The sequence below is a fragment of the Prionailurus bengalensis genome, chromosome F2, assembly GCF_016509475.1.
Source record: "Prionailurus bengalensis isolate Pbe53 chromosome F2, Fcat_Pben_1.1_paternal_pri, whole genome shotgun sequence".
NCBI classification, from domain to species: domain Eukaryota; kingdom Metazoa; phylum Chordata; class Mammalia; order Carnivora; family Felidae; genus Prionailurus; species Prionailurus bengalensis.
The window spans coordinates 29508491-29522858 of record NC_057353.1 but is presented as its reverse complement, the minus strand read 5'-3'; positions in this window follow the sequence as shown (position 1 = coordinate 29522858).

Here is a 14368-nt window from a genome sequence, read left to right as displayed (position 1 = left end):
TGTCAGAGGCGCACTGCCAATGCTAGGACATGTTCTTAGGACATATTTAACAACTGCTCATCACAGGGAGTAGAGTATTATGAGGCCCTAGTTCAGGTGAGCCAGATATACTCCACTCTTTTTTGTCATTGTTTAAAAAAAAAAATTATTCATTGGTCCATCTTTCTACTTCTGTAAATACAATCTGCACTATGATTCGTTTTATTTTTGTTAATGATTCAGGACCTTCCTGGAAGGTCACCATTGTGAATATTTGTTTTCATCCTTGATAATTCCTAAAATCTCCAGGCTGGCCTTTGGGCGCTCCAAAGCCAACTGGCCTTTGGGCGCTCCAAAGCCAACATCTTCTGAGATGTCTCCATCTGTAAGTCCTGAGGTCATCTCAAAACGTGATCATCCTGGAGTGCGGTGAATCTTTCCCGCCAGCCTCATTTGCCCTACGGGGCACATTTGAGCTTTGAAGTGTCCCCCGTGGCACATACCACAGTTTCCTGCACACAGCAAGCACTAAATAAATGTTTGATCTGACTTGAATTCTCACACTTCTCTATCAACCGTAGTCCAGTGAGCCTGCCTTGGACTAGCATGTATAAACCCTGAGAGTTTTACACTTGAGGTCTTCCCCTACGCCTCTCTGTGACTGCGAATTTCTGAAGAGACAGTGGAGTAACAAAGTAGGAATGTCTTCCAAGTTAGACCGGCCTGCAAAGCAGCAACCGGGAGAGGAAGGGAAGCACCTGGCATGTAGAGGAGCAGCCCTACAACCTGGCAGTTGTCTTGTAAAGCAGACAAGTCATTCAAAGCAAACAGCTTTAAATGCTCAGGTCCAGCATAAAATGGATGGATGGATGGATGGATGGATAGACAGATGGTAGATAAATTGCAGCCTCAAAGTAGAAAACAAGTTAACCGGAAAATTAAAAACTATAGAAAAACCATGTATTGATTCATTCAGAAAATATTTACTGAGCACTTACTATGTGCCAGCTGCTGAAACCAGCAACGATTGAAGAAAAACTCCTGCCTCCTTGGAGTTCATGGGGAAGGGGCAGAGAGTGAGGGAGAGGGAGAATCCCCATGAGGCTCCACGCTGCCAGCACAGATCCTTGCAGGGACCTATCTCAGGAACCGTGAGATCATGGACCTGAGCCGAAATCGGGAGTCTGAGCCACCCAGGAGCCCCAACCTGGAGTTCCCCTTCGAATGGCCTCAATGCTTACCTTTAAAGGCTTGGCATACATATTTAAATTTTCAGGGTGCCCAGTAACTCAATACCTCAGCCAGTTGTAACAAGTCCTTGGAGATGGACTCTAGATGCAGGGGTCCGGAAAGGCTTCTGGGAACAGGTTACAGTTCAGGTGAAGCCAGAAGGATAAGCCAGAGAACAAGTGTTCCAGGCACGGAGCGTGCAGCATGGCCAGCACCAGCACTCCAAGCAAACAAACCAAGCTCTTCTCCCACAAGTAGACCTGAGGCAATACAACCTGCCGGGCCTCCTGGCATTTCTCATTCTCCATCACCCTTGCCCTTGTCCATCCAGTTCCCGTCCTAACTATCTCTGTGATACCTCAAATCAAACTTCATTATACTCAGAATAATCTCTTTCAAAACCAAGCCTTTTTTGGTCAGAAGAAAAGGACAGGCTACCCCATAAAGTAATTATTAAGTACCTACTATTTCCTGGGCACAATTCTAGATTCTGAGGATACAGCAATACATTAAAACAGGCAAGGCCTGCTGTTCCCATGGAGCTTACATTTCAGTGGAGGAAGAAGTGATTTATCAAAACAAATTTCAGATCATAAATGTGATGAATAAAAATGAATAGGTTGGACTAAGGTAATGCTGATGAAAGAGTGCCTAGGTTTGGGTGGGAGGGATGATATGTTTTATACTGGGTGGTTAGGGAAGGCCTGGATGACCTGGAGCGGCCCTATAAAACTTGGGGAGGAAAACATTCCAACAAGAGAAAACAGTAAGTGCAAAGGCCCTGGGGAGGAAGAGGCTGGTATGTTCCAGGACCACAAAGGAGGCAAGGGCAGCAATAGCACAACAGTGGAAGGTAGTAAAAAGGGATCTCTGTAAGCAGGTGGGGGCCGGATCCTATACAGCAAAGATTAAAATAAGGAATTGTACAGTGATTCTAGGAGCAAAGAGAAACCATTGAAAAAGTCAAAACAAGGATTCAGTGGCAATTGGTTTTCCATATGAAAAATAACATAAAATTGAATTCCCAACTTACACACTATAAATGAAAACAAATTTCAAATTGATCAGAGAGATGATAAAAAAGAACATAATAGAATAATAGTACAAATTACAACTCATCAGATACAACTCTATATGCATGTCATTGTATTAGCTCATTTAATCTCCAAAACAACTCCACAAGTTAAATACCCTTAAATGCTCTTATTTGTACAAATGAGCAAACTAAAGCACAGAATCCTAAGCTAAGTTGCCCAGCTTTTAGTGGACAAGATGGAATTTGAATTCAGGTCACTGTACTCTAGGCCTGAGGGGATTTTTGTTTATTTGTTTTTAGAGAGAGCATGCGTGGGGAAGAGAAAAAAAGAGAGAGAATCCCACCACCCTGGGATCCTGACCTGAGCAGAAATCAAGAGTCGGATGGTCAATCAACTGAGCCACCCAGCCACCGCAAGGCCTGAGTTCTTAATCATAATTGCGCTATGCAAGATTTTTTATTATGGTTTAGAACCAAAGAATGTCTTAGGCAATACACAAAAAGTACAAATCATAAAGGAAACGCAGATATGTTTGACTCCATATGTTTACAAAACCTGTTTATAAAAGCTTAAATATATGCATCAGGGTAAGAAGGAACATATGCAAAGGCAGCAGTATCTGTTTTATTCACTGACATAGTCTCATTCACCTAGAGTGTAGCTGCACATAGTAGGACCTCAATAAACATATGTGGAAAGGGTGGATGATGGATGGGTGGAGGCTTATGTGGAGCCAATGTTCCAGTCTCTATGCTATGTTCTGGCAGCACGAATGTGAATCAGATGGATTTTGCTCCGTTCCCTTAAGCACCCAACCTTCCAGGTGACGCAGGTGACATGTGCAGATCCAATGGGAGGTCACCGAGAGGCTCCAATCTGAGGCACTTCGAGTTTGTACTAGGGGCTGCTGAGACCAGAGGCCAGAGACCAGTTCGGATGTGATGAGCGCTGGACCAGCGCAGAGGGAGTAGGAAGAACAGATGCTAATTCCAGACACAAGCAGATAGTAGAACAGAAGGGATCTGGCAACTGATAGGATGTCGGCGATTAGAGGTACAGACATGAAAAGACAACTCTTGGGTTTCTGGACAGATGACAAAATTGATGAACCACAAATACAGAGCAAGAGGGTGAGAAGGGGGGTAGATAAGGATTTCAGTTTGAGTTTATAATATCGGCCTTTCCATTTCCACAACTGGTAATATAATATTCACCTATTTCCTACTGGTTTCGTAATTATTCAATAATATTGCTTTGAGCTTCCTAGTAAAAGATATTAGGTAATATCATGTACCAGGCTGGGGGTGGAGGAAAGAAAGAGATTTAAACTCTCCAATTATACTAAATTGGAAAACTACGGAGTTTCCACTGAACGATGATTAACCAGACATGAGCCGGATCAGTGGGTCCTTCCATATGAGGGTTTACTGAAAACTCATAGCTATCTTCATTAACTTAGTTTACATTAACCCCAGTCCCAATGAAGACGTGTTATATTAGGATCACAGACAATGTTGGATGAAAAACTCCACTAACTCTTGAATGAAGACTAGCATAGTAACTGAAGAGAGACTCAATTAAGTGGAGCCAGCCAGCAGATAGAGGGAAGAAAGAATGCATAGGGAATTACCGCTACTGATCAGCCCAGTAAAAATAATTTTCCTATAAAAAAAAACAACAACAACAACATATTCCCCGCTCTCTCCTTTAATCCATTACTCATTAATTACTGGGAAGCTTTTGAAAACGACACGTTTTTGGTTCTGAGATTCTTGTCAGTTACAATTATTATTAGCGGTTTTTTTCCTCCATGGTATTCAATCCCCTGGCGCTTCTCACTTCATTCTTTTTCATAACTAGTTGGATCCAGTGACCTTCAGTTGTCCCCAGTGTCTTTCACTTGCTTATCATCCACATCTTGTTAAATGGGGAAGGGTAGAACTAACAGATTGACTGTTTCCTTGAGAAAATGTTAAATATTCATATCCCTTGGCACCAGTGGTTTCCCACTGAGTCCTGAAATAAAGCAGCCATGCGTACTGTGGGCCCTGCTTTCACTCTGCTTTGTAAATCAAATGCCCCTCTCTCCTTGCCTTCGCAATGCTCCCCACACTCAAGACCTTACAATCAACGAAGGTCGTGTTCTCTTAAATTTCAGCAAAATGGCACCCATATACAGTGCAAGTCCAAAGTTGTCCCAAGCTATCTGTGGAGTGCCAGGGACCTTCGGCATGCATGGCTCTTGCTCCTTAAACCATCCATCTCGCTGTCTTCTTAGCTCCTACAACTGTTCTCTTTCCTGTTCTACGGTGACTCAGACCCCACCTTTTGAATGTCCCTGGAAATCATTCACACAGAGCATTCATGAAGGTAACAGATGTCGCTGCAGGAAAAAGTTAGAACTGAATATTAAGCATCTCAGCTGAACCGCAGGCGTCCACCCGCAATGTTCTTCCTCTGAACACACTTGCTTCCCAAACTCCTCATTTGAACATGCTGTACAATCCCGTTCTGCACGCCCAGCTGAGCCCCAGACCTTCCGTTACATATTCTAAGACTAATTAACAGCCTCCTGGATACAAAAGATCATCTACTCTGGGTCTCCCTCTTCTCAGAAAAGATAAACAGGCAGCGGCGTTAAAGTTTCGCTTCTTGCCTTCCACAAAACAGCCTCTGAGGGGCTGCGTATCTGGGTCAACAAAGTGGCCGCATCAAAGGAAGCCATTTAACCAACCCCCCGAAACTAGATCTTTCTTTGCTTTAAAAAAAAAAAAAAATCCAGACTTCACCACATGATCCTGGTAGTAAATATTTAAAATTCTGTTACGTACAAATGTGTCTTTCTGTTCCTCTGTACACAGCTCCTTCCCTTTTCCCCATACGTACAACGCTGGCTTCCACTCACTCTTTGATCTCCCAGATAATAACTAATCTTCCAGGCACTCTATTTCCCTCTAAAAACAGTAGAACTGCAGCTGAAGAGCGTGGGGACTAGTGCCCGATTCCCAGTCAGTTTTGAGAAACTAAATACCACTATGTGTGTCTGGAACTGATGAGGAGGGAAGTTTTCCACCATGACTAACTTCGTCTAGAGTTTAGGTCACCCCACCACCTCTCCTGAAATCCTTCGGGCTTCACAAACGGTTACAGCCAGAAGGAGTCTGAGCTCACCGGATTCATCTGTCTCCTTTTACCGACGAAGACATGAGGCAAAGCGATTTCCCTCCTGAGTTTCGTTTAGGAAGGCCCCAGGAGACACATCCCTGGGGAGGAACCGCAGGAAGAAGGCCCTGCGGAGTCAGTGTGGGGAGCGGGCCGGCTGCAGGCTCGCTTGGTGTCGAACACCAGAACTTAAATCCCAGCAACGCCACTTGCCCACCATTTAACCTGTGTCAGGTGAGCTTAGCCACTCCGTCGACCTCGGTCTACTCCTCCGGGAACATGGGACGGTGCTCACCTCAAAGGATGACATATGAAACGACATGGATGCAAGTGACTGACTATTCTCCCCGACACGCTTAGTTTTCTTCGTTCCTTCCTTCAGACACCCTGTCCCTCTGTGCTGGGGAATAGACAAGGTACCTGTTTATCTTTGTCATGTCTTCTAATAGCCTCTTCCTTCTGCCACGCAGGCCCCCCAGAGGCCCCCACACAGGCACACGCAACTCTGACTCCCTCCCTATGGCCGGGGCCACCCAGCCTGCTCGCCAGCACCAAGGGGGTGCCCACCATGGATCCCACGAGGGGTCCTCTGTTGACTACAAGGTCTGGCCGCGGTTCCCAATAAGCACCTGCCACGTTGCACCCTCCCTGCGAGAGCCTGCGGGCCCGAGAAAGGCTACAACGACAGACACCACACCGAAGACGCTTCCTGTCTGGCTTTAATTAATTTCTTTGTTTCACTTTGAAAAGACATCTTTAGTTGTCTAATCCGCACTGTGTTTTGGCTGCAGTACAAGGCTCTAATTCAGCTGTAGAAAGTGGTTAACTTGTAGTTGAGCACTAGAGAGGTGAGAAGCCAGCCTCCTTGTCCCAGGGATCGAAGGCAGAAACACAGTGGTGAGTGCTGTTCTTACTTCCGAACCTATAGGGCAAGATTTGGAGGGATTCACCCTCCAAAGATTTGGAGTTTCACCATTTGTAGGTACCTGGTGTGTTTAGAAATGTTTAGAAAATAAACTGCCAGTGTATAATAAGATGCTGCCTCAATACAGAATCAGACGATTTATGGTGTGTGCATTTCAGATTAAACAATGCTGCTGATGATGAGAAAGGACACATTGGTGTTTCAGTATGGATCTTTCTGAGAGCCACTAGGGGAATCTTATGAACAGCCACAGAAAGCCAGGAAGGAGCTTGGCACTTTCCCAATGCTAAATACAGAAAGATCTGTTCCGTAGATATGGCCATCACCTAATACATATTCAATAAATATTTTGTTAAATGAATAAACAAATAAATGAATGGAAATGACACGGTCACACCTAGCCATTTTCATGTGTGGTCCCACCTTGCAAAGACTGTTTAAAAACCTGAGTTAGATTCTTAGTCACTGTGACCTAGACCACGATTTCCCAACCTACGTGTCCACTAGTATCTAATCCCTCCCAGACTCACTAGCAGCGCTCTGTCTTGAGGACGGCTCTCCGTGGGCTCAGCAGTGGCAGAAGGGAGTCTGTCTTCCCCTCTCCTTCCCCACACCTGCTTCTCTTGCTCTCACCTCTGCTTGCTACTTCAGGCCCCTCCGGGGTTTGACGAGAGTGAAAGCATGGCGAAGGGGGGCAAAAAAGAAAGACGGGAGACACCTTGAACCCAGTGGTCCCATCACTCTGTCATGGCGGGCATCCGGATGGTAGCTCTTCGAGGGAGAGAATTAGTGGGACCTCCAGAGATGGTCGAAGGGGACATTGGCGTTGCCCCAGTGGCAGCCACTTGTGCTGGCCTCATTTCCTGCCCCCGGAAAATACCCCACAGCCTCACGTTGGTCGTATTAGTCAGGATCTGATTTGGAAAACAGAAACCATCTATTTATTTTTACAAGATGGAATTTAAGGGTCTTGATCGTGTTACTGAATTGCTGAGAAGCCAGCCAGGGAATGGTGAGGCATTCTGGAGGCCCTCAAGGTCAGGAAAGGCACTACTATCTCCAGGTTGGAGGGGAGAGGGAAGAGGCAGCATTATCAGAGGCCGGGCACCTGGTAGAAGCAAGAGCCCAGGCGGAGCCGGGGTGGAGGTGCTTTACTGAGCCCCCACGGAAGGCTTGTAGCTGCCGTCTAATACGACACCCCAAGCAGAGAGACGGACACATTCCGGCTCCTTCCTTCCTCCTGCCCCCTAATCTCCTACCCATGTGTCCCATTGGCTGAACCCAGCCAGAAACCAATAGACAGGGGCGCCTGGGTGGCTCAGTCGGTTGAGCGTCCGACTTCAGCCAGGTCACGATCTCGCGGCGGTCCGTGAGTTCGAGCCCCGCGTCAGGCTCTGGGCTGATGGCTCAGAGCCTGGAGCCTGTTTCCGATTCTGTGTCTCCCTCTCTCTCTGCCCCTCCCCCGTTCATGCTCTGTCTCTCTCTGTCTCAAAAATAAATAAATGTTAAAAAAAAATTAAAAAAAAAAAAAGAAAAGAAACCAATAGACAAAGGAGTCTAGAAAGAGGAAAAAGTAGTTATTCTGTCTGCTTCTCTGCACCCCACATTGGGACAGCCATAGAACTGGAGTCATGCAGCCTGACCCTCTGGCTCCTCCCCTACCAGCAAGCGTGTGCTTGTTCCAACCCTCAGCCAGTGACGCACAAGAAGGGGCCCCTAGAAAGCCAGACCTTTCCTTCCCAAGCGGCTAGATTTCATCTTGTTTTTTTTTTTAAACGTTTATTTATTTTGAGACAGAGAGAGACAGAGCATGAACAGGGGAGGGGCAGAGAGAGAGGGAGACACAGAATCTGAAACAGGCTCCAGGCTCTGAGCTGTCAGCACAGAGCCCGATGCGGGGCTCGAACTCACGGCCCGTGAGATCATGACCTGAGCTGAAGTCGGACGCTTAACCGACCGAGCCACCCAGGCGCCCCTCATCTTATTTTCTCACTCTGGACCAACTGATGGTAAAATTTGGTACCAAGGCTACCCCTTTCTGGTCCTATTAGCAGTAAAAGCACATGTCCAGAAAACAAAGCAGTCAGTTCAAGCTCATCTCCGTCACTGAGCACTGACTAGAAGAGTTACTACATACACACAAGAATCATACTGAACTGGATGGCATCAGGGGTTTGCAGTAGAACACCACTACTGCAAATGCAGCCTCCTCCCAAAGCAAGGGTCCTTCCACACTATTCTCCACACTTTTTTTGGTGCGTGTTGTTTCCACACAGCCTTATCTGGGAAGCAGTCAGAAGCTATGTCAGCACCACACAGACAAATTAGAAATTGCTAAAAAAAAAAATTGCACCTTGGTTGGGGTTTAGACTTGCAGCATCCAGGATGCTATAACAGGATGGCACTCTCAAAAAAAAAAATCAAAGTGACTCAAAATCTTATTTTCTAACTCACCCTGGCAATTGGTCACCAGTCTAAACGCAAGTGACATACCTCCCATAGAGTAAGTTAACAAACTAAAAAGTAGCCAAGAGGAAGCCAAGAGGCCATAGAGAAAAGCCAAGCTGGTTGGGTTAGAAGACATTTGTCATTGTTTTGCTATCTGGTGGCCAACCATTCCCCCGACAACATACACACACAACACTCCCACCACATACACACACTTACTGGAATCTGTTCTTCCTCGTGGGAGATTTCTCAGTGTGAACTGTGGGCTACACAGCAGGCCGAGCTCCAGGGACCGGACTGTTCCTCTCCAGCTAAGGGAATGGGCACATGACCAACCCTATGTTCGTCCCAGGGCTTTGACTCTCCAGCTAGCAACACAAGGACTGAGGTCAGGCGCTTGGCAGAAGCAGGGGTGGCACAATGTCGGGACATTTCTGTAGCATCCCCTCGTCTGTGCTCCCAGCTCTGAGGTGTCTGTGTTCCCTTGCTTCCTGATGGTCCTCTCAGCCCAGACTTTAGCCCCCAGCCAATCTGCATCCTCAGGATCCTCCCAAAGCGAATCGGCCCCTCTCAACTGCCACCCAGAGTCCTGATGGACACCGTATGAATCCACTCCTCCGTCCACTCTTCCCCCCAGCAAGGTTGAAAAGAATTGAAGCTAAAGCCTGCTGTGTTTCTTCTGAAAACACACCCTGGGGATTTCAGAGATTTCCCCTTTCTTGGGATCTACAGAGTTGTTCATATTTCCTACACTGAAGCATCTGTTCTAGTCTCCTGTAGTTCGGTAAAACGCTGGCACTTAGCATTAGCTCTGTTATATTCACAAAGGTCTTTTCAGTCTTGTGGTTAATTTACTGTAAAGTCACAATTTAAAGAAGGTGGAAACATCTCCTTTTCATGGAGTCAGAGAAGTTGTGTAGAGAAAGCTTTAGACGTGCCCCAATCCAACAGCCCCATTTGACAATGTTCAGAAAACACCCCTCCTTCTTGGGAAAAGCAAGGAAATTCTGTACAAGGACATAGATAGCCTCTGTTCCAAAGTTATTCATGCCTTAAAACAGGATTAAAAATCAATTTCCTTTTCTCCACACTATGGGGTGTGTCTCAAGCTTAATTAGATTAAATTTTTCTAAGAATTCTAGGGGTAAATTATCTACCTTATGTGCATTCAGATGCTTGTCATTTGTCACTCACCTAGGCTTTTTAATTACAGCCTCTGCCCCAGCAGCTCCATTGTGCCCTGCCCTTCCCAACCCCACCCTGGCCCAATCTCCACACAACCATAATGGCAGCCCCTCTAAATGCATTTCCTCTAAACCCGGTCATACTGCTCCTCTATTTATGCCCGTGAGTAGCTCCCCATATGTGGCAGGCAGAATGGTAGCTCCCCCAAAATGCCCATACCCTAATCCCCAAAATCTATAAATCTGTAGAAACTTAGATGTCCAAGGAGCTGTTGAAATTGCAGATGAAATTAAAGCTGCTCAGCAACTGACCTTGGAATGAGGAGATTATCCTGGATTATTCCCATGGGACCAATCTCATCAGAAGGGACCCTCAAAGTGGAAGGAGGAAGCAGAAGCCACAGAGGGACATGAAAACACCATGCTGCCTGCTTTGAAGATGGAGAAGGAGCTATAAACAAAAGAATGCATGTGGCTTCTGGAGGCTGGAAAAGGCAAGAAAGAAAGAAAGAAAGAAAGAAAGAAAGAAAGAAAGAAAGAAAGAAAGAAAGAAAGAAGAAAGAAAGAAAGAAAAGAAAGAAAAAGAAAAGAAAATCGGGTTCTTTCTAGAGCCTCCAGAAAGGAACATGGGCAGCCCTGTAGACACCTTGGGTTTTGCCCATTGAGACAGCAGACTTCTGAGCACCAGAACTATGAGATGGTAATTTGAGGGGTTAGGTGATATATTGCACCCGCAAGAAGAAATGATTATGCCATCATATACAAGGCTTCCAAGGATGAAACTCTGCTTACCATTCTAGCTTCAACTGCCCCCACCCCTCCTCTCCCACCCACACCAGAGCCATGCTGTGCTGGGTAGTTCCCCAGGCCACAGCACATACTACCAGCCCTCCACCAGGAACGCCTGCCCCGTGTCCTCACCTAGCTAGCTCCTACTTGAAGGAGTTCAAGACATGCCACCCCAAAATATGCCCCTTTGGTATACTGATTATTTTTGAGTTAAAGGCCCTTAACAAAAAACAAAAAACAAAAAACAAAAAAAAAAAAAAAAAAAGCAGGTGCAAGGACACTCTGACCTTCCTTTCTCTTCCTAAAAGCCAAAGATAAAACTCTCACGTGAACGGGTGAGCTGTAACAGGAGAAAGAAACATTCTTATCATCAAAGAGAGGGAGTCCAAGCTAAGAGCAATCTGGACATACACACCTTATTAAAATAACTCTTCCTTCCTTTAGTGGTCCCCTCCTTTCAAGTATCTTAGTTACCTCTCCACAATTGCAACTCTGTGTTCAACCTAGTATATAAGCACTTGGCCTGCTCACTTCTTTTTCTTCAATTTTCTCTGGAGGCTCCCATGAACATATAAGTAACATTCCTATACTTTTCTCCTGTTAACCTGTCTTATATTGGTCCCAGTTGGAGCCTTTAGGAGAGTGCATGAAAATTTTGCCTACCCTCCATACTTATCCTACCCAAGTCAGACATCAGCTGTGGGAAGCCCGCCCTGATTCCCCAGGAGAAGCTTGCTAATTCCACAGAACTCTATGTTTACCTCTGTTTTGGCATTTATCACCCTGTGTGATATGTGGTTATTTTCTCCTCCCCCTAGTGAAACTTAAATCATACCCTAGTACAACAAGTGGGTGTTGAAGTAATAGTTTAATATATTATAATATATTTAATATATATAAACCCCATGAAGACAATTTTGTCTGTTTTATTTGCTGCTGAACCCCCAGCACAATGTTCCCTAAAACAATGCCTCGAATATAAGAGGAGCTCAAAACTTTTTAAATTAGTAAGTGAATAAATGCCTGAATGAACAGAAAATCTGGGCATAGTCTCAGACGTGACATTAAAATGACGAGAGAGATCAGGGAGTTTCCCCTCATGACTCTCTGAGAGCAGCTCCTCCCCCAGCAGGTGGAAAAATGGACCGGGAAATCTGAGACTCTGTAATTGTGGGATTGCCTTCCATCTTATGCTAACAAAAAATAAGATGAGATAGAAAGAGGCAGTCCTTGTTGCTACTTGTCAATTCCAAGTGTTAGCTGGAGTTGCCTGGCCCAGGAGCTATAGATGAGGTCAGGCTGACCCTTTTTTCCATGCCCTGCAAGGTCTAAAATACTGCCATTTTTTTTTTTTTTAATTCTCATGACCATTGTCGGCTCTGACTCATGCCTCTGCAATCATCTACAAAATTTAACTATTCAAACAACAAAAAAGTCTATATTTTTTTAATATAATAGACTTCATTTAAGCATTTGTAGTATATGTGTATGTGGTAGGCAATATTTGCAGAGTAGGGTGGGATCGAGGGAAGAGAGGTATGGAATTTCCGCCAGCTACTTACCCGCAATTAGTTTTTAGTCCTGCTATCTCATTAAAGTCTTGTTAAATTAAATTTCCTCCCTCTCTCTCTCTCTCTCTCTCTCTCTCACACACACACACACACAGCACATTACCATAGAAAGAAAATGAAATCCCCATCTTTGTCTTTATAGTTGTGGTTACCTTGTATCCCAAATAGTTTACCAAGGATTATCAGCCTTAAAAGGTTTTAGTGAAATAATTTTTTAGAGTCTTTACTGCAGATAAGGATCTTGCTTCTTATCAGTGTCCCCATTTCAAAAACTCATAATCCTTGAACCAAATGTGACTCATCAGTTAGCTCTATAGATTGAGGACTTTCCCAGGAGGCTTCTTGAGTTCATATACACCCAGCCCCCCTACTGGACCTATGTAGGCCTCCAGATACGCCCAGATATGCTGAACCTTGAATATCACAGCCTGCCTCTTGCCTAAAACCTCAATTACAAACATGTAATTACAAACATGTAAGCCTGAACATTCAACTAACACGTTTTCTAATATATTTTAAACAAATACAACCTACCATGACAAATAAGTACATTTAGAAAGGTTGTAGGACACTAGGTCAACACTCATAATCAATAGTATTGCTATATACAACCAATGAGAAATTGGAAAATAAACTTTTAGGAAATGTCATTTACAGTAGCATAAATAAACATAAAATGTTTAGGAATAAATTCAACAAAACAGACGTGGGACATATGAGCCCAAAATTTCAAACTGTGGACGAGGGCAACTACAGACGACCCAAATAAATGGACAGATATAGGGTGTTCGTGGATCAGAAGACTCAATATCACTAAGATGTAAACTCTCCACAAATTGATTTGTGGATTTAATCCAACCCCCAACAAACCCCAGCATGATTTTTTTTTGTAGAAATTGATAGGCCGATCCTAAAATTCATATCCTAAATCAAAGAACCTCAAATAGCCAATTTTATTATAAAAAGAACAAAACTGGAGGATTTATACTCCCTAATGTCAAGACTTACTATAAAACTACAGTAGTCAAGACAGTGTGGCACTAGGTGTAAAGATAAATCCATATATCAATGGTTCAGAATAGAAACAGAGACACATGTATAGGGTCAACTGGTGTTTACCAAAGATACCAAGGTAGTTCAATGGAAAAAGGATAGTCTTTTCAACAACCAACGCAAGGACAGCTAGATAACCTTATGGGAAAAGAGTGAACATTTTCATTTACCTTAAACTAAACCCAAGAATTAACTCAAAGTAGATCATAGACACAAATGTAAGAGCAAAAACTATAAAACTCCTAAAAGAAAACCAGAGAAAATCTATGAGATCTTGGAGGAAGCAAAACTGAACACTTATGTCAGAACTTCATTCTTTGACTACATGCATTTGATTTTGTGTAAATTATACTTCAATAAAGTTGACCAAAAAATCCATCCAAATTTGGTACTTAAATGGGTATCTTTCGTTTTCTTTTTCCTTCTTTCCTTCCTCTTTATTTTTTTTTTAAATTTTTTTAATGTTTATTTTTGACAGAGAGAGAGAGAGACAGGGCATGAGTGGGGGGAGGGGCAGAGAGAGAGGGAGACACAGAATCTGAAACAGGCTCCAGGCTCTGAGCTGTCAGCACAGAGCCCGACGCGGGGCTCGAACTCACAGACTGCGAGATCATGACCTGAGCCGAAGTTGGACGCCCAACCGACTGAGCCACCCAGGTGCCCCATCTTTCCTTCCTCTTTAGTCTCATTTGTCTTCGTTTAGTCTTGACTTCAAAGTGTTTGCTCTTGCACCTAGAATGTTCTACTGCTACCCTTGGCAGGACAGGCCATTTCTCATCATTCAGCTTCAGTTCAGGTGGGATCACTGGAGAGGTTTTTTTCCTAGATATCCTCGGTAGTCCTTATCACGTCTACACTTCACTCCTGCCATTATTAGTCATGTCCCATCCTGTTCCTCTGTTTATTTTCTTACTCAGATAAGAACTGTTGCCAATAAGAAAAAAATTGGTTTAATTTATATAAATTATATTTATATGAATGTATATATCA